The sequence below is a fragment of the Pipra filicauda genome, unplaced genomic scaffold (assembly GCF_003945595.2).
Source record: "Pipra filicauda isolate LSUMZ 115617 unplaced genomic scaffold, ASM394559v2 scaffold204_size1372650_pilon, whole genome shotgun sequence".
NCBI classification, from domain to species: Eukaryota; Metazoa; Chordata; class Aves; order Passeriformes; family Pipridae; genus Pipra; species Pipra filicauda.
Window position 1 is genome coordinate 207,331 of NW_024104315.1, and position 20,794 is coordinate 228,124.

At 41.8% G+C, this 20,794-nt stretch overlaps 1 protein-coding gene across 1 annotated transcript in view; it reads right to left on the reverse strand.

Annotated features, from left to right (window-relative positions):
- The window catches only part of LOC113999997 (contactin-4-like), a 234,158-nt gene that overhangs the window by 176,632 nt on the left and 36,732 nt on the right, over positions 1 to 20,794 (reverse strand). The window contains exon 2 of the mRNA XM_039380823.1: positions 18,693 to 18,737. The gene's annotated coding sequence lies outside the window, so the exon portion shown is untranslated. The remainder of the gene's footprint in view (positions 1 to 18,692; positions 18,738 to 20,794) is intronic.

The following is a 20,794-nucleotide window of genomic DNA, read 5'->3' on the forward strand; positions in this document are numbered from 1 at the left end:
GACTGTGACAACTGCTCAGGGCAGATAATCAAATTATTACAGAAACAGAGAGAATAATGCATAGGTGAAGCTCTTAAAAACCATCAACATAAAGGTCAGGGCCTCTGGCAACAAAGGAAAAGAATTATTCCTGCAGTCTTCAAACAGATTTATTCTTGATATAAAGCAGGACCATTTACAGCTCAGCAAAATTCTAAACCTGGTAGTAAAGCACATTACAAGCTTTCTTAATTCAATTTTCACTGGCATTTATTGTGGTTAATAAAATACCCAAATGTCATCGAGATTTATAAAAATGTATTTATAGGTTAATAAATGCCTAAAATGGATTATTCAGAAAAACTGCTTAGAGAAAGCCTGGCATCCTAAATGGATACAGATTTGGGGGTTGCTGCCTGTCAGAGGGGTAATTAGTGCTTATTTACACAGATTTTACTGTGAAAATCCATCCACTGTTTTCACAGGATCCACATTATCTCAACTGTGAACTTCCAGTCACCGAGATAAAAGAGTGAAGGCTCCTCAAAATACGATTTATAGCAAATTCTTTTGGGAATGTAACTCTTTCACTGGCCAAAAGCAAGCCCATAAACACAGGAGGAAGATTTGCCTGGTCTGGAGTGGCGATAAAGAGGGGAAAGAGGCTTTGGTTTGAATTTAATAAAGTAACTTTAAATAAGAAAAATACATCTAGAAGAGTGCTGGAACAAAGCTGAGAGCACTGATGGGAGTGACAATCTTTATTTCCACGTTACTAGGAAGTATCTACAGTGAGTGGCTCTGTTTTTAACTAAATAGGCACAAAACTCCAAATATTTATTGGTTTTTTTGCAGCTGCATCAATAAACTACTTTGGATGGTTCTGTGTTTAGTCTGTGTGTAAATACACACACAAAAACCTGGATTATTGCTTTTCCTCGCCTCTTAATGAAGAGAAACATGCTGGATTACAAACATTTTGTGCTATTCAGACAAAATTCTATAGAAAAAATATATAAAAATACATATAGAAATAGAGAGACAAAACTACAAACCCATACTCATCCTGTACTCACGCCAAAATTTAATTTTGTCCTCTCTGTCCCATTTTAAACTCAGACAAACCCTCCTGAAAAAGTTCCTGTCAAACATGAGGCTTTTTTTGCCCCCCTGCTCTTCACTCTGAATAATTCAAGCTGAGCCTTTTCATTTGTTTCCAGATCTGCCTTACCTCGAGTCAGAACTTCCTCGAAATAAACTTTAATGTGCTTTAATAATCTCCCTGCTAATGACGGTGATTGGCAACGGCCTGTTTTTAACAAGTGCTCGACCATTTAGTGTAACCAAAGCTTTTACATGTAATTAGTGCTCTGAGCTGAATTCTGGTACAATCCCATTTATATCCAAATTAGTTTTAATGAATGTTTGGATGCACCAGACTCGAGGGCTACAGGTTGAAAAGAAAAAGAGATTAATATTTTATTTTCCAGCCATTTAAAACGCATTTCTGTAACTAGCAGAAAACAAAACAAAAAAAAAAATAAATAAGGCAGTTGCTACGATAATTGACTAAAAAGAGGATTTTTCTAACTCATGAAGTTTCTTGTTCATTAAAGCACAACTGTGCCGTGATTTATGGACACAGAGAGATGGAATTTCAGGGAAAGCACAAAGACCAGGGATACATATATACAAATAAACACAAATCAGAACTTATGGCAGAGCACTGAGCCTTTTAAGCACCGAGAGGACAAACGTTTCAAACTCGCTCGTCCTTTTTAAAAGGTATTTAATAGAATGGAAAAAAGCATCCCATTTCCCAGAAAGCTTTTCCCTACAGCTCGTCAGAGCCCTCCCAAATACAGTAAGTTGTAACAGTTCTTGGCAATATCCTTCTCATTCCAGAAGCTGCCATTTTTAATGACACTTCTGAGTTAGACAAGTAAAAGACACTAATTTCCCCTTTTTTTATATATATATATAATTTTTAATACCTTGCATTTCCCTTGAAACTTATCAGGGAATTACAGACACTTCCAGGCATTAGTGTTAAAAGACATCAGTAAAGAAACATTTCAGGTCCTTAATGTTTGAGCAGTCACTGAGCTTTCCAAAGCCAAAGTAAAACTCAAAATGGCTAAAAAAAATGTCCAATTTTAACTTTAAAACCAAAGCAAACAGTAAAATGAGGCCAGCTGGAAATTTTGCTTGTTTCAGCAAGACTTTAGTTCATGAACACAGTCCAAAATTATCAGTTAAGGGGGAAAACTCCCAATCCTGGGGAGCCCAGCACCATTTCCCCATAGATAAAAACCCACCTCATATAGAAGATTTTTCCTAATGACGAAAGAAGTTGCTGTAAGGAATTTCCAATATTCAAGAAACCAAGGGATTTAATACTGTTTGATCAATACACAATTACATTTATTTAATTCAGTGGATCTCCAGAGAATAAATATTGAAAAATATTAGACTTTGGGTTTTTTCATTAAACAAAGTATTACAGTGACTGTTGAATATTTTTAAAAATGACAAATGTGTGAGGACTTAAGTGATAAAAAAAATCATATAAAGAACTTCGAAAACAGACGGAATTAAGACTTAAAATTTTTTTATGCTACAAATGGTAAAAATTATGCAAAAATATACTTAGGTCTTTCATAATTTACACCTTTAGTGTTCTGACATTATCAATAACACTTCAGAATTTGTCATCCTATTAAGGATCTAAACCAAGTCATATGGTACCAATCCTATTGCCTTGCATTGACTTTACTGGGGTTGGGAACACTCCCAAACTGCCTCATTTTCACCAATTCCAAGCAATTTTAAGGAATGACTGGATGAAGATTTCCCCAAACAGTGCAAATAAGACATAAGTCCTCAGCCCTGGATTTCTGCAGGCACATATCATCTTCTCAATGCTTCTATACCCATGCAAAGCCAATTCACCCCTTAAATCCAGAAAATTCCAACCTGATGGTCCATTCCCTGGGATAAGCAGCACCTTACAACTTAAAACCCAGAAGTTTGCTGTCTCACTGGAGTTTCAGCAGGTTAAGAAAAGGTACTTTGGGATTTTCTATCCCATTTAATCTTAATTAATTCCATTAAATCTTATCCTTGATAAGGAGTTGCTGCTCCTATTCAATTTGATGGTAAAAGTGTTTTGGAAAATCCACTTTATTATTACCCAAACATCTGCTCAGGGCTGTGAAAAGCTCCACTTCATTTAGAAACCTTGCAAGGTACAGCACAGTGTGGCAGTGCCAAGTTTCCCTCAGCTTGGAAAAGGGAGAGATTGCTGCTATGGACAATTCCCACCATTCCCACCCTTCTTATCCCAAACAGCAGAAACAATTTTATTATTATTATTATTATTTTTAGGAAATTCCCTATCCCAAACAGCAGAAACATTTTAATTATTATTATTATTTTTAGGAAGATTCCCCCTCAGTGCCACGGAAATGTGTGTGTGTGAGCCCCTCTCCTGCCCCTACCAGACCTTTAACTTTGTTGGGATTATGAGCTCTACACAACCCCCAGATTTTTAGCTTCCCTTGTTGCCTCCATCTGCATTCCCAGTCTCTAATTAGCTTTAATTATCACTGTATCATTAGCATTTTGTCTCTTCTCCCTGGGTGCCCACCATTCCCTGAGGAACACGTTGCTTTAAATGACAGCAGGGATGGGGAGAGTTCACTCCAAGAGAACTCCCAAAAAATTTTACAGCTCTGTCAAAAAAAGTTAAGGTTTGTTCAAAGCCTTTTTGATACAAAAAATGAGACCGGAGATTCCACAAACTTTCCTTTGGCAGCCTCTGGGCCTTTTAAGTGACAGCATTTCTAAGAGAGTCAAACAATAAAGTGTTCATTCAGTCTCCTTTTCCCTGTGTAACATTTTGCCTCCAGACTGAATAAGTATTTTGCAAACTCTACTTTTTTTGAATGGTTTTCAAGAAAAGGGGTGAGGTTTTTTGCATTATCTAATTAACTCCACCACAACGTGGCTCTCCTAATTAGCCCAGTGTGATTCAAAGACCATTTGTTCATCTGACTTGCAGTCCAGCTCCATGCACACAAAAATATATTTATCCCAAGACAAACATAGAAAACAAAAGTTTCACATCTTGGTCCAAAGTCCATTTGACCCACTGGAAAAATCCCACCATTTCTGAATGAGGCGTTAAGAGCAATTTGTATTATTTTTAGGAAAGATTATCTTAAAGCCAAGATTCTGAAAGTCTCTTAAGAAGTCTAAAGCACCACTCCAGATTCAGTCACAAAAGCTTTATGCAGACAAAATTCTCATTACAATCAGCAGGGGTTTGCTCCTGTAATGAATATTTGAGTCAACTGATTGGAGTGCTCAGCTTCAGAGATGGGTGAGCACAAGATCATCTTAACTCCATGATTTCCCTGCAATATACAGCACTGATCTCTTAAAAACAAGCAATTTTGACAGGGTTGAAAGGGGTATAAATGGGTAAAGTTATACCCAAAGTAGCTCCCTGAGCTGCTCAACATTACTTCTCAAAGTACAAATTGTTCTGGCTTAAGTGATACCACTCCAAGTTCCCATCCAAGAAATTATCCAACTGCTCTAACTCCTTGAAATAGTACAGGTGGGCTGGAATTCTTACCCTCTCGTGCAAATAAACTGGGAGAAAAAGAATTTAAGGAGCTCTTGTCCTCTTAAAACCTGACTTGATTCACAGGATGATCAAGTTGTGAACTTCTGTGACAGAGCAGCAGTAAAAGGAAGTTGAGTTACAGTTTGTAATAACCAGATCTCACACTGGAAGTTCTCGTGTCATTCCCAATGGATCATAACTCTTACAGCTCCTTGCTGGGCTGTTTTATCAATTGGATCACTGAAAACAACATTTCTGTGATTATATTTAGTTATTTATTTTTACTTATTTAAGTGGGTTGCTTCACTAGAAAGGTCATTTATTCTCATTTCTCCTTCCCCCCCCCCGAAACAGAAAATATTTTAGTATATTCTTATATTTAAACAAGCACAGTAGATTAATTAATGTGCTTAGTCTCTGGAAAGCTTCAAAGTTCTGTCTAGCAGAAAGTGGCCATGAAATTTTCTATTTTTTTTCCCATAATTAGGCATAATAATTAGCACAATAATGCCCTTGTTAACATTCCTAATTATATGCAACTAGTACACCAATACCTTCTAGAAGGAAGGCTGTTACCTTTCCATCCCATCTGGGATATCTTGCATCCCTCCAGGCACAGCAAACCAGGATCCTGCTCGCTGAGCAAGGACAGACTGCGGGAGCCAGCCCGACATGCAAATCAAACAGCAAAGCTCTTTCTTCTAAAATAGCCCTGACATCAAAACTCCTGCTATAAAAAGTCATAACACAGCTCCTGGCCAGGCAAAAAAAAAATGTTCAATAAACCCACTCCATCAAAAGCAGCAGCAGGTTCCCCCAGCACTCAAGTTTTGCCTCTTGTTCTCTCGGACTAAAGCGACTCATTAATCAGCTCCGGCCGCAGGTTCGGCTCCGGCTCTGACGACATCAACTCGGGGACCACTTACATTTTCAGTGCACATTTTGCCCTGTCCCCAAGCTGCTCAGGTGAGCTCTGCTGGGAGGCTGGCTCGGTCCAGGAATAGAAATTAATTAATCAGGATATTTTTCTGCCCCCGCGCTGGGAAAAAACATCCCTGATTAAAATGGGGGCACTGAAGTTTTCACGATCGCCGCCGACACGACTATTGATTAAATGGAAGCCTTGTGAGCACTTACTCATTTTATAGGGGTGTTCTTTTCACCCCTCTCAAGCTCTTTTGTTTTAATTAAAGGGTATATTCTAGACACGCTGTTATTATGTATTGAAAACACCTTTTGTAAGCCTAAAACATCATCTTTGTGAAAGAGAGAGAGCTCCACAGATGCTGGAAATATTTAACTCCACAGTTTAGTCTCTTAAAAGTTCAGTCTAGTGAAAAGCTTGCCTTGGAGGTAAATACTGAAACTTGATGTCGAAGCTCCAAATCCATCTCCAATGTTGCTTCAGGGTAGGAAAAGTGCTTCAAACATCTCTGTGTGGGAGAGTTGGGGCATCCCTGACTAAATCCCACCGAGACTGAAAACTTGGCAGTCGTTGCAACTTGCTTGGACTGAGCTCCTGATTCTGAGAATATTTCTACCCAATAAATGTGCTTTTAAGTGAACATTGGCTGCTATTTTCTCCCTTTAAAGGCAATGCCACGAGAACCACACCAGCCAGGACTTGAGCACGCCCAGGGAAGGGAACGGAGCTGGGAAGGGGCTGGAGAAGCAGGAGCAGCTGAGGGATCTGGGGGGGCTCAGCCTGGAGAAAAGGAGGCTCAGGGGGGACCTTCTGGCTCTGCAACCCCCTGACAGGAGGGGGGAGCCGGGGGGGGGGGTCGGGCTCTGCTCCCAGGGAACAACGGACAGGAGGAGAGGGAACGGCCTCCAGCTGTGCCAGGAGAGGTTTAGACTGGATATTAGGACAAATTCCTTCATGAAAAGGGTTGTCCAGCCCTGGTACAGCTGCCCAGGGGTGTGGTGGACTCACTATTCCTGAGGGCACTTAAAAGCCATGAAGGCTTTTAAAGGCACTTGGGGACATAAGTTAGTGCTGGGCTTGGCCACACTCAGGGAATCACTGGACTGTGATCTAAAAGGTCTTTTCCAACCTAAAGGATTCTGTGGGGACTTCATAAGATGATTCATAAGATGATTCATAAATCACCCAACACATTGCTGACTCCAAAAGCCCTCCTGCTCCCAAGGCATCACAGCCCCTGTGAGCACATTCTCGAGTTCAACATCAAATTATCTCATTCCTTCCTCCTGACCCAGAGGGGCTTCAAGAAATTAGCAGTTAACTGGGTTGGATCACATACTGGTACAATGAGGTCATCAGACCACTCTCCTGAGAACTGGAAAGCTTGGACTTCCAGTTTGGCTGCTTTTATGCATTTTATCCAATATCTTAATGGATATAAAATAGAACATGCATCTGAGAATAACTCTGTAGCTCGCAGAAAGGGACTGCAGCCCAGTTTAGAGACACCAGACCCCTCTTAAGATGGGAAAAATTAAAACAGAAATCCAAAGGTTCACATAATTTAAATGAAAATAAGGAAAGGAACTACCCTTTGGCCCCAGTCTCCATTAGGACAATCCTCCTCATACACAGGGAACACTTAAATTCCATGTTCTCATTCCTGTATTCCACAGTATATGACATCACACTTGCCCATACTTCTCCACAACTCAGTGCTTTCCCCTCCAGATCTTTATGGAGACAAATGTGCACCAATTCATTCTGAAAATATAAGATATTAATCCTCACACATTCTGTTATGAGGAAATCACGCTAAATTAGCCTAATAATTACAAATTGGGAATTATCTGGTCAGGTCTGATAAATGGGAGCTTTAAAAACTTTACCTTATATACCTCATATTTCTCAGTATTTTACTTATAGTACAACTGCACGTTTAGGTATTGGGAAGAAGATTCATCTACATCTAAATTCTTGAGTTATTTTGCCATTTTTTTAACTTCCTAAAACTGCACAACTCTCCTGAAGATGTCTAGAACATTTTCAAACCCTGATATGCATAAATTAGTGGTGCTGCAGAAGGCAGTCCTAATTCATGCACTCACTATGGACCCAATTAGTTCTCCTGTAACAAGATGCCAAACACATTTCCTTAATAAAGCAGAACATATCACATCTAATATTTACACAGAAGGCAGAGCTTTAACTCTGTCACTTTGTCCATCCAGTCCAGCCCTCAGCTCTGCACAGGCCCACCCCAAGAGTCACACCCTGTGCCCCAGAGCATCATCCAAACCCTCCTGGAGCTCTGGCAGCCTTGGGGCTGTGCCCACTGCCCTGGGGAGCCTGGGCAGTGCCCAAACAGCCTCTGGGGGAAGAACCTTTTGCTGAGATCCAACCTGACCCTGCCCTGACACAGCTCCAGCCGTTCCCTGGGTGCTGTCCCTGGTCCCCCCCAGAGCAGAGCTCAGTCCCTGCCCCTCCTGAGAAAGTTGTCACTCCAGAGCAGCCAGAGTGCCTTGGATTTACACCAATGGAATACACGGTGTGTCTGCAAGGTGCACTTCAGCTCAGGGAGGTCCCACTGGCCTCATGGGACAGGAGCACACAGAATCATCACAGAATTCTGGACTGGTTTGGGTTGGAAGGGACTTTAAAGACCATCTAGTCCCAAAACCCTCCCACGGGCAGGGACACCTTCCACTAGCCCAGGCTGCTCCAACCAACCTGGCCTTGGACACTTCCAGGGATGGGGCAGCTTCTCTGGGCAACCTGTGCCAGGCCCTCCCCACCCTCACAGGGAACAATTTCTTCCCAAAATCTAATTTGAAGTCTCCCCCACATGACAGGGGCTCTGTGAGCTCCCCCTCCTCCTGCCCAGAGCAGCCCCTTCACCTCTGCAGGCAGGAGGTGACACCTTGGTGAGCAGCAGATAGATATCAGGGACAGTCTACCTTGATTATTCTCCTGTTAATATTTTAATCTCTTCTAACCCAGATGGCTTAATCCCTTGGTTAAGGCTGGGACATGCTGAGGTTCCATCAAGAGAGAAGTGAGATGTTGAACTGGCACCAAAAACCCCCAAAGCTGGTGATCCCATTTGTGCCTCTGATATTTCTTATTCAGGTTGGGAACCAGAAACCCTGCCAGATACCCATGTGCTCTGGTGATCCTCTATCAACACCTCTATCTGCATTTTTAACCTCCTTCAGGTGTCTCCCAGGTATTCTGCCTGCCCCAAGTACCAGGAGCATCACAGAGGGCACCAGGTACCACATCAAGCTGATCACATCCTGGGCCAAAGTATTACAAGTGGCTCAAGTTTGCCCAGTTAAATCTCAACAAAGATATTTATGGGGTAAAGAGCAAGTATATAACCAAGAGGATCAGGGTGAAACAGTTTTTGTATGAAGTGGACCACGAGCTGATTAAATGAAAAGGATCAAGTGCAATGGGGCACTGCTTCTCTACATCCTCTCTAAAAGTAGTAATTTAAGATTTGTCATCCCACATGAAATATGCTTGCAGCAAAAACAACACACCTGATGTACAGTGGCAGAAAGAAGTGCATTAAGTCACTTCAGATGACAAGTAGATCATTTTTCACCTTTCTGGCATTTATTTCAAGCAGATTAATCACAACGAGCCATCCTGATTTTCATGGATATCTCAATTAACGTCATTCTTTTACCTAAGACCCTCTCTTCAAGACTCTTATAATAAGCTAAAATTATTACCTAAACGTTTTAGAGCAGAATAGCAAAATATATCCCACTTTTATAGCCACAAGAAGAATCTCACAACACCAGATGGGTAAAACAACCCACCCACAACAGAGTTGATTGAATGAGTGCTCACATTTTACATCCCACAGCCACCAGGGCTCTGGCCTTCCAGACCAAAATGATCCAAACTCCTGGATTAAAACCTCCCATGCTCTTTGCTCAGGTATGTTTTGTTTTAAGTGTACAAGTCTGCAATGAAGTTTGGCATTCTTTAAGCAGAGGGCAGTATTACATCAGTAAATGGTTATTAGTTACCTGCTCTACAGTATGTAAGATTACAGCACTTCAATTTAAGAACACATATTCCAGGTAACTGATTTTATAGACATAGAAATTTTCAGAAACTACAGCTATATTCAATTATGACAGAAAATTATCCACAGGAAAGCCTTCCAGTCCCCTTCCCCCCACACACTTGTCAATAGATTGCTTTACTTGGACCAAATCCCTCTCCTAAATCCTTCCTCAAATTTATCCCAGAGGGTTTACTCTTTTTTCCTCATTGTGTGTCCAAATCACCAGTTCATCAAATATAAATGTAAAGAGCTACTCTGTCCACTATTACCCTCTAAACCCACATGTTCTCCCACTGCTCCTGGCCCTGGCACTGCAATCCTCAAACAGGAATAACTGCTCTGAACATCCCTTTGATGCCAGGATGCTTTGGCCCTGCTGGCTCCTGTGATCCCTGAGCACTCTGCTGACGCTGCCCCTCTTAATGGAAAAGTTGGAGCTGAAGGACCTGCCAGGAGACAACGTTCTGCAAAGCCTCAGCCTCAAAACTTTCCCTACTGCTTTGACATTTGGGTAACATTCAGAAGCTTGCTCCCACAGACACGTTATTCTCCACCAGTCAAGCGCTTCAGATGGGAAGTGTTATCTATTCCTAACTGACATCTTCCACTAAATAGAACATTTAATTAATTTGGGCCCAGGCCAGTCTGATCTCTTTTGCTTGCGTGAAGACAAACGCGGCTTGTAGCTCTTTGGCACCGTTTCTTCTCCTCCTCCTCCCCCTTAAAAGGAACTTTAGTTGTTTACAGAATAGATACAAGAAAATCCAAGCTGGTACAGTGACACATCATTAGTTAAAAATACACCACAGCATAAAGAGCTTTAGCACCGAGAGCGCGTCGGAATGCGGAATTACACGAAAATGGCTTAGGAAGGGAAATCAAAGTCATCTGGAAACTGGGGACTTTTTCTGCTACAGGCTGTAACAGAACAAAAAAAGACTCCAAGCACTTCGTGTTACTGCAGAAAGTGAACTTTAGTGCAATTAACAGAGTTGAAGATACAGTAAAAAGGGTTATAAAACTACTTGAAATGTATCTCTAAAATGCAGATGGTAAACACAGCGATGCAGATGGTAAACACGGGGTGTAAGGGGGGAAAAAGTTCTCAAATGACAAAAAGCAAACCCAAGCCTACAGCTGCAGGTCCCTTGCCAGAGCCAGACTGGCATAACCAGCAAAGACAACGTGTTTTGTGATTGCAGCAAGTTGCAGAAAGCACTAAAGACAGAGAAATGAAAACCCAGCAGAGCTGACAGCAGGTCCTTGGGAGACTCCCTGTGCAAAGCCCTGGATCACTGAGCACACGTGCCACACGTTAGGACTGAGGGACAGACACGAGCAGCTCCCCCAGGAACAAAGAGACAGCACAGGGATGCCCAGACTCTGTCCAGCTCTACAGCTCTGTCTGAAAACCAGATCTGAGCAACTCTGTGCTGAGAGAGAACAGCACATCTGTCTGAAGGTGTCTGGAATGCTGTGCACTGACCCCCAGTTGCTGGGGACTCCTGGCAGCAGGGAGACAGAGCAGAGGTTCATGGCTCTGAGAAAAGACAAATATGGCCAGAGGTCCTCTGAGAAAGACCACTTAGCCCTTGCTTAGAAATACAAGGTTCACACCAAGGCAATTAATTGGAAACCAGCAGATGAAATGTAATCAGGCAACACCATCTGTACAATGTGTGTGGGAAGGGACCTTAAAACTCACCCAGTGCCACTCCCTGCCCTGGGCAGGGACACCTTCCACTAGCCCAGGTTGCTCCAAGCCCCGTCCAACCTGGCCTTGGACACTTCCAGGGATGGGGCAGCCACAGCTCCTCTGGGATCCTGTGCCAGGGCCCCACCACCCTTCCCAGGGAAGAATTTCCTCCTCATTGATCAATCTTCCTAATCTTACTGACAAAGCAAGGTCCTGCCACTGGTCCCAAGAAGACCCATGCCATTTAGGATGCTTGAACACCAAAAGATCAGAAAGTGTAAGATCTTGATGCATAAAAATAAATTAGGAACAATATATTCTTGTAGCTGTATCAAAAAGAATTACTGATATACAAGATTGCCAGTGGTGGAAGTTTGAGTTCAAGTGGCACAGCCTACTGCAGTTTAAGAGCTGCAAAAGAAGTCACCAAGAAAAAGTGAAAGAAATGCTATAATGACATTTTACGGGGGGGGGGGGGGGGGGGGAAGAGAAGGAGCTCTAATCATCAGCCTCTGATGAGGTGTTTTAATTCTAGGATAACAGACTGTAGCAAAACCTAAGCAAAAACAAAGAAAATCAGGACACATCTGCTTGGCATGAAAAGAGGTTTTTTTCCCCGTCTGCTTCCTGTGGAAGAGAAAAAAAGACTTCAAGGACTGTGCTGGATAAGATCTCCTGTATCAAAGCAGGTGATACAGTAGAATTGTGATAATTCTTGTGGAATGAGAGGAACGAAGATTAAGAGGAAAATGAGGAAATAAGAGATCTTTGAACTACTTTGAAGTAGGGCATCACAAAGCTGATCCAAATTCCCATTAACTTCAGCAGTGCATGAAATGCAGTTTACTGCCTGTAAGGCTCCATGTTGAGGAAATTCTGATATTGGGCAGTTAAGCTATTGAAATAAATAGAACAGAATAAGGGACAAGTGCTCTAAAATCCTGCATGTTCAGAACTGGTCATGAATCAGAGGCACAAATGAAAATACAGACCTGATGGTAAAAGGAATAATGATGGACAAGAGTTGTTACAGAGCAATGAACATAGAGGTTGAGAGACTGAAGTGATAACTCCTAGAAGATTTACAAGTGGCAAGGGAGCTGAAGTGATGAGAAGAGACCAGAAGGAATTACAGACAGGAGACAAAAAATGAGTCATATTCCAATTCCTTCTTTATGCCACATGGTGTATTGAGGACAACTGCCACTCAATAAGTCCTAAAATAACATTTTACTAGAAAGCTTGAGCAGGGCAGTTGCACTACATCACCTTACAGATCCCTTCCAAACTCAACTGTTCTACAAAAACAGAACTTGCAACACGGTGTATGAAGTTTAACCACTTAAAAAGAGTGATAGTAGGAGAAATTGAAACCACAGATTTCCCAAGTAAGGTGATAAATATGTTCTTAAAATGGTATAAATAGGAACAATAACAAGTTTGAATGAATTAAACAAGACAAAAAAACCCCCCAACAACTTATTTTCCTTCTCAATAAAGCCAACTGTGATTCAAAGAAACTAAGAATCAAAATTCAAAGAAAGGAAACCTTTAAAATTGACCCTTGATTTGAAAAAATTGAACCGCCAAATTGAAAACATTTCTCATCCCTTCAACTGGCACAAGGATCCTTTGAAGCAATGGATTCATTTGCCAAAAGGTGCATCTCTGCATCCCTTGTCCCAGCACGAAAGACAGACCAGGGAAAACATCTTTTGACTAAATCCCACTGTGACACCTTTTTGCAGAATCATATTTATAACATTTTTTATCAATAAAAAGGTCGACAAAATCAATCTCAGTAAAGATCAGACTTAATATTTTTATCTGCAAAGAAAAGATTCCTCTTAACTAATTACAGATTTTCTGAAGAACCTTAACTTCTGTTTGAGTTGGTTGTTTCTGGGTAGCAAATTTTCAACAAGGAGGAGAAAAAGCATCAAGTGTTCCACAGTGAAGGGTTGACAGGATCAGGTGTTTCATCCAGACATGGCTTTAGTTTTTCATTTCCTAATTTTTACTGAGAGAGATATCACTTTTCTCATTATCCCAGAATGGTTTGGGACCTTAAAGCTCATCCTGTTCCACCCCTGCCATGGGTGGGGACACCTTCCCCTAGCCCAGGTTGCTCCAAGCCTTGAATCTGAGCAAAGAACTGAATTCTACTGGTGCAGTGTCCAAACTGGCTGCAGTAATGCCACGTTTCATAATTCCAGCACCAAAACACACCTTCACGTTTGCAGACTTCAGCACTTTTTGCCTTACAAGTATTTGGGTTAAAGGGCACGAGAGATGCACGGTCTGAACACCTCATTTACATCTGTAAAGTAAATGTTTGATATTCCACGAGCCTGAAATTAATTCCCTAAATGTTAACTGACGCTATTTAAAATCGCTGAGGGCACGTTGGAGGCATTTCAAGTGATCAACACGAGATTTGAGAGCAAAGAAGCCATTCCAGGAACGGGCAGAGCCACGGCCAAACCTCCTGTCCCACCTGCAGCAAGAAACGCTGACTGAAAACCAAGTGAAAGTTCTGTGGACCAGCTTGGAATAACTTATCAGTCATTTTTCATGACTGAGAGCATGTTTGGGACATGAGGGTCACCCTTTGAGGATTAATTTCTGAGATAAACAGCTAATAGCTGTTGGATGATTATGGTCAGAAGCAATTATTATGGCATTTTTCAACTGTTCATTCCTACAATAAAAAGTCACCAGGCTAAGTTAATCTGCAGTTTAATCTGACTCAAATCCAACCTGGTTTTGTCTCCTTCACTTGAGAGCAGAGCTCCTTTGCTAGTGGTTCAAGCCTTTTCTCATTTATACCCTGGACATCACCGGTGACACGAGTGAAGGCTGTTGAAGCTCCCTCACCACTCAGTCCCTCATGGGAACATCTTTAAATAATTAAGAAAAAAAAAAATCATAAAAGCCCAACTGATTTGCAGCCCCCAACCCCTGCAGCTCCACAGCCCGAGCAGCATTCCCACAGGGTTTCCCTCCTCCAGTTTGCAGGAGAAACTACAACTTTTTATTCAGATAATCGACTAAAAAAGCGTCCCATGCCTGAAGACCGAGCAGCAGTTCAAACTCAGTAGGTGTGCTGGGGAAAACACATCTGTCTGCACGGAAAAGGAGACTCACATCACTGCAGAACTGTCACTCCAGCATTTTTCAGGAGCTCTCCACTCACTTAAGCAGCCCTTGAGGCACCAGCCAGCGCGAGATACGGGATGACGGATGTTCCATCTCCACCAGCAAATCCTACTGTGATTTTAATTGAATTACAGCAGCCATTTTATTTATTTTATTTTTTTTTTTTGCAGAGCCTCTCCACTCTGTATTGCTTCCTTGCTCCCAGTGATTCAGCAGTTTATTCCTCAGTGCACTAATCCCTCCCCTCAGACACTTCCTCGCTCCTTTCAAGCAGTGCTTCTGACAGCAGCTCCCCATCTCTCTGTTGTTTAGGGCTCTCTCTTTTTCATTAAATAGAATTAAACAGACACGTTTCTTTGGCTTTCAGGCTCTACCACTTTTACCTCCACCTTCCAGCAGCTCATGAGCTGTCCTCACAATGTCCTGTTCCATTAGATCTTTCAGCTCAGCTGATGTCAGAAATTTTAAAAGGAGACAGAAGAAAGGGAACCTGAAGCCCAGGGGAAGAGAAGGAGGCAGTGACACCTGCCTGAAAACTTAAGCCAAGTGTGAAATGTTCTTTATTATATCTGCAAAATACATGTTTACTTTGATATTTACAGGGGACTCCATAAAGCTGCCAACTAGTTATTTGAGCTGCTGACTTAGAGGGTGTAGAAAGGTCAGGTAATAGGAAAAAATAAGGTAGAATAGGCAAAAGCAACTGTCAGGACCCACCTCTGCCAGAGCAGGTGGTGAAGAAGTGTCAGCAACTCCTATCATTCAATAACACCTTGGAATCCAGGCTGACATATCTTGACCCAGCTATTTAAACAGCAGCTTAAAACTGAGCCTGGTGACTTTGTATTGTAGGAATGAACAGTTGAAAAATACCATAATAATTGCTTCTGACCATAATCATCCAACAGCCATTAGCTGTTTATCTCAGAAATTAATCCTCAAAGGGTGACCCTCATGTCCCAAACATGCTCTCAGTCATGAAAAATGACTGATAAGTTATTCCAAGCTGGTCCACAGAACCACTGTTAGGGGCATTTTATCATCAAAGTTCCTTTCCCCTTAATCAAAGGCTAATACAACATGAAATCCTTAAATATGGGCTGCACCACGAGATAAACTCAGCAACCTTGAAAAGGCTGGGAAATGGCAATTTGCACACACAAACACAAGATTTAGAGCTCCCATCATAACCTGCCTCATCAATCACGAGCAACAGTGGCTTTAACAGGACTACTTTCAGAGTGTATTAAACTTCACGACATCTTAACCTTCTTGTAAGGCCACAATAATCTCTTTTACAATATCAAACGAGTGCAGAAGGGCAGATTTGCTTCGTGCCAAAATATTCCTTGTGGCACATTTGAGAAATAACGGCCCTGCTGCCTCACCAGACATCCCCTGGTGTTATTCCAGCCCCAGGTACCCACTCAGGGAACACAGACAACACACCCTCACACATATTCTGAAAGAAAACCACCCTCAAAGTTTTGCAAAGCTGCTGGAACGAGGCACCCATGAGTTAACATCACTCTATTCTAAGTTTTGTCCAAGTAGCTGGCTGGTGCCTTTTGTACTCATCACGTTCTTAGGATGAAGAGTCAAGCCATGAGGACTCCATCCTAAATATGACTCAAAATATTACCCCCAAAATCAAGCAAAATGTGAACTCTGCAGTGATTAATTAAAATCCAGCTTATATATATCAAAAAGTTGTCATTTCACTCTCCTGTAAAATCATCAAACTATCTCTGAGGTGCAACTGCCAAGAGGGCAGAGCCTCCTGAACTTTTAAAAGACAACTAAATCCAGCACAAAATGGCAGTTTTACTAATTCAGGGAAGAGAAAGCTGCCACTTCACTCTGGATGCCCTTGAAGACGGTCCCAATCCTTTCAAACCCTGCCTTAAATGACTGCTTTTCCAGACTGTATTCACTGTAATTTCCTTTCCTCCAGCTATTACCCAGCACATTCAGCATCAGGACATTTCTCCAGCACAGCTGTACAGTGTCTACTGGTAATATTTCTAATTAAAATGACACTCTAAGCCTGGTTTTGAATAGAATGCACAGATGCCACCAGCTTTAAGAGGACTGTTAACCTGTTGCTGGTTTAATTAGCTTGACAGGTAATAAAGTAGAATTTTGTAATTATACCATTACAATGCACAAATGTTTCCTATCAAATCGACTTAATTGAGTCACTTTGGCCAACAACAGCCAGTTTTGATTCACCAGAGCAGAAGCAAAACCCCAAACTTGGCTTCCTCAGGGCCTTGCTTAGGGCTTAGCAAGGGCCATGTGCTGCTGAGGAGTGGGGGTTAGAAAGTCCTGCCCTGTCCAAGAGATGAAATGGGTATAAAAGCTGAATTTGCAGTCCCCATAAGTGGAATTTTGTCAAGCACAGCAGTGTGTGTGACCACTCTCTCCTAAAAAACACTCTGTGCTTCATTCTTTGAAAGCACAGCACTGACCTCGAGGTTGCTGCTGGTCAGAGAGCAGAACTGAGATACACAAAGTTCATATGAGTTCACAAAGTTCATGAGTTCCCAGCTCAGGACATCTCAGCAGCTCGGGTGACATTCCTATTCCTCTCCCCACTCCCCACACACCACAGGAACCCAGTTCTGCCTCCCGGTCCCAGCCCCAAACATTCCACAGCTCATCACTGAACTCTTCATGGTTCTCACTCCCCCAGCACTTCCCCACGCTTGGCTTTTGTTAAACACCACTTCACTCCCGGTTCCAGCACAGAATCCAGGCATTCCACCCCAATGCCAGTCACATCCTCACTAATGAGAAATGGTTACCAAATAGTTGTGTTGCTCTGTAAACAAAAAGCAAATTTTCCCCCTCCTGTCTGCAGCAGTGTCAGCATTTGCAAGCCATTATTCCAGCAGGAATAAGAGTGTCTGCTCCAGCCCTTCCCACCTCCTATCACACTGGCATCAAAGGATTTGGAATGCAGAACACAGGGCTGCAGCCTAAAAATAATATCCTGAGATTTGATCCTGCACTTCTTATTCAGGCTCAATTAATCAAGGTTGCCTAACTCTTCACAAGTACTTTTCATCAGCAGATTGAAACCACTTTCCAAACGAAATGGGGATCAGCATCTCCTTTTTACCGTGGGGAACCTGAAAATGAGATTGCACCTGAGAAAGGGCTCTCAGGCTAATTTAGGAGTACTGTCCAAAGGGATGAGGAGTCCATTATTCAAAGTTATCTTTTATATTAAGAAATAAGCTTTTCCTTTCAGACCACTAGCAAGTGATATATCACAAAATTTATCATGCTGTCTTGGAGAACCTCACACTAAGAGAGCATTGCACATTCCAAAAGAATATTTACATCATCTCCATAGCTTCAGTTTTCATTGTGAACACCACCCAGGACTAAGCAGAAATTTCTGAATTAAGAAATTAAGTATTTTGATCAGAAGCCACCTGTAACCTTCTCTGAACAGACAGAAAAATATCACCTAAAGCTAAGAAGGAAGATGACATTTATATTTCAAATACTTAATTGTAAGATCTGAAAACATTTTCTTCTCCTTTGAAAATAACATCGTACAATTCATACGTAAAAGCATGTTGAAAAAAAAGCCCTTCAAGATAATTTCAGGTTCTATTGTACAAAACCCACCTCTCCACTAACAATACCGGTTCCCTTTGACATTCAAACTGAGATGCCATTAAGAAAATTTGAGTTTCAGAAACACCACAGGTTTGTTTGGCTAATTCAACTAGAGGGTCAATCGTTCAATGATTAATTAAACACCAGTTTTGAAAATCTCCTCACAAGACAAATAAGAGCCTAACCAGAAAAAAAAAAAAAAAACCTAAGCACTATTGATAACAAGATATCAATATCCTTTTGTAAAAAATCTATTCTTTAACTTATGTGCATCCTTTTAAACAGTGGCTCAGTTATAAAAATAGTCAAGCTGAAGACAAGTTGTTCTGTGTTATCCATAAACCCTTCCATGTAAAATTGCATAAATGCAACATATACACCCCAAGAACTTAAAGACAGACATATATTCTTTTAAAAAGGGTGATTAAAATCCACTGTCAGGGCACTGAGAAACTCTGGGGCAGTTCTTCAGTCTAAGGCAAAACAATACAAAGAAGATTCTGATATTTCAACAGAACGATGGCAAGAGTAAAGAGAAGTTAGCATCACCAACACATCAAAATTAGTATTAAAGAATCATTACCTTCTCCAGTGCATGATAGGTAGACTTCAGTCAAATTTCCAATACCTGAAAGTACAAATTCAGATGGGAAAAGTCAGTTATACTGATATTTTAATACATTAAACTCATTCTTGTTAAAGTTGATTTATTTTACAGAGAAAGGCTGTCTTGGATTATTTTTAGTTGGGTATTCTCCAAGTGCCACAAGACAAAAGCAGTAACCTGGTCAGGTGCTCTACAGAATTTTTCCACTGCCTTTTCAGTTCCCTCCACTCCATGAGTCCATTCACCAGCTCACTGCTCAGCTGCAAACTCTCCACTGGAACTACTTAAACCTTGTTTTACCAACTCTGACTTCAATAAAAGCTGAAACTCTTTCTTTCCCTGATAACTCAGTGCAGCTCTCAGCTGACAACCAACCAACCTAAATCCCAAAGGAAGGGCTGAAGCACAGCCCTTTCCCAAGGAGTTCCAGTACAACCATTGGATCATCCAAACCTCACACTAACTCAAGTTTGAAAAGTAGGGGAAAAAAATGGGAAATTTCTTCAATACATGCTTTAATCATAGAGAGACACGTTTTGGGTTACACAAAGAACATGATGGATGGAGAAGATATGTTTATAAAATTAGAATTCAGTGAGGACACCAAAATGTAGCAAACATTCTACAATGTAAGGAAATATAAGTTTTATATAGGCATTTATTTCTGCACTATAGGAGAAGCAGGGGAAAAAAGTCTGACCCTTTGCCTAAAGATAAGCATCCATTTCCTCCCTGGAGGGTTGTAGGTTGGATTCTCACTCAGTATGAACAAGTCACAACCAGAGGATCCCTCTGCTTCAGTTCAAGTCTGTAGTACAGTTGCTACTAAAATCCCTGAGAAACCCATATAATTTGGTATTAGAAAGGAATTCTTTGCTGTGAGGGTGGGGAGGCCCTGGCACAGGTTGCCCAGAGAAGCTGTGGCTGCCCCTGGATCCCTGGAAGTGTCCAAGGCCAGGTTGGACAGGACTTGGAGCAACCTGGGATAGTGGAAGGTGTCCCTGCCCATGGCAGGGGGTGGCACTGGGTGGGCTTTAAGGTCCCTTCCAACCCAAACCAATCTTGGATTCTATGGATACAAAAGGCTTCTACACCACATTCTGTACTAAGAAATTACATCACTGGTAGTTGAAATGCATAATTATGCCTTCATTTAACATATTTGCCCCACTCACACCCATCAGCAGCTTTTAGGCAGGACGTGGGGTGACACTTCCTGCTCTGCACAGTCACACTCATGGACCAGCCTGTCTAGTTTTCCTGGCACTATCTTCCACCTGAATTTGCTGGAGGGAAGAGCTCCCTTCCAGACCAAGAGGCCTGGAGGGGGAACAGGTGGGATCCAGCACCAGATCCGAGTCTGGGAAAGCTCTTCCATGGAGGAACAGGCTTCCAGGCAGGCAGAGCCAGATGGAGCCCCACCGAAGTGAGCACCGCGCCGGGTAGAGCGGATAAATATTTGACATTCAGAGCTACACTAATTAGACATCAAGAAGAAACGAAAGGTTTTGTACCAATCAAAATATTACTCTATTTACTGTAACTGTTCAACTTATCACTTCAGTCAGAGAAAGTTTTGGAGAACAACTTGCACGAGTTAAGAAATGCTCCAAGACCAACATCACTACGTATTTTTAGACACCTACAAATCCATCCCTTGGTGCTGAAAACAAAGAGGGAAAAAAAACAAACTGCAGGGGTTTTTTTTACTCTGAAAATTCTGTTCTTCTCAGCACTTGCCATCTCTAAAGTATCCCTGAACTTATGTGGGCACATGGGGCCAAGAGCCAAAGCAGAAGAGGTTTCTTACAGAACACCTGCCACCCAACCTTCAGAGCTGCATTTGCTTTGGGTTGTTGTTTTTGAAATCCCTGTCATGCTTGTGTGCATAACTGAGCTAGAACGGCTTTTTTTGGCACTTATGTGGGAGACTCTGGATCAAATCTTCATTTTTCTCTTCCCCCACAGCCCCAGCAAATGCAATTACTACCAAGCTCATTATTGCTTTGTTCTGCTGGAGCTGCTCCTGTTGGGTGGATACTCACCCGAGCAAAAATCTCATCTCCCTTATGCCCATC